General features: G+C 41.9%; 1 protein-coding gene across 3 annotated transcripts in view; it reads right to left on the bottom strand.

The window, feature by feature from the left end:
- Positions 1-583, bottom strand: part of akap6 (A kinase (PRKA) anchor protein 6) — a 181,836-nt gene continuing 181,253 nt past the window's right edge. For all 3 annotated transcript variants that reach the window (XM_056256083.1, XM_056256081.1, XM_056256082.1), the window contains one exon: positions 1-583. This exon is cut by the window's right edge and continues 381 nt beyond it. The gene's annotated coding sequence lies outside the window, so the exon portion shown is untranslated.

Raw genomic sequence — 583 nt, 5'->3', positions numbered from 1 at the left:
TCATTAAATTATGTTTATTTATGGAAGTTTTCTTGTACATAGTTCACCATGCAGTCTAACAGTAGCTATTTATCCACGTCACGTAACACAAACAGTAACACGAACATGAAGTAATATGACATCATTATACACCAAGGTTTGAACGTACAGTTCACATATTTACAGATGCCCATTCGTCATTATCAGCCTTGCCACACGTCTGCTTTCTCACCGATCGCAGGACACACAATGGGGTGAAGCAGTGTTTAACAAAATGTAGCAACTGCAAGGCACAAAATGTTTATACATTTCTTTGTTTTTCAGGGAGTAAAAAAAAATGGTAATCGCATCAAACTGCCAAAAGATGATCACATGCCACACAACATCACACAACCGTCGTGTTGCATAGAAACTGTGGCGTTACGTCACTCGGCTAGAGAGGAACGGGAAGCCTGTTTGGGTAACCTCCACATGAGGGATCTTAGGGACCATGATGTCATGTCTCGTTCGAGGCTGATTAGGACCACATTACTGATTCATGGGATAGACCCTCGGGTAACATACCTCTATGCTTAGGCACCAAATACTTGAGCCTGTTTGGATG

Source organism: Rhinichthys klamathensis, unplaced genomic scaffold (genome assembly GCF_029890125.1).
Source record: "Rhinichthys klamathensis goyatoka isolate OS25496 unplaced genomic scaffold, OSU_Roscu_1.1 h1tg000123l_1, whole genome shotgun sequence".
NCBI lineage: Eukaryota > Metazoa > Chordata > Actinopteri > Cypriniformes > Leuciscidae > Rhinichthys > Rhinichthys klamathensis.
The sequence above is the reverse complement of the archived record's forward strand: the minus strand, read 5'-3'. Positions and strand labels throughout refer to the sequence as shown.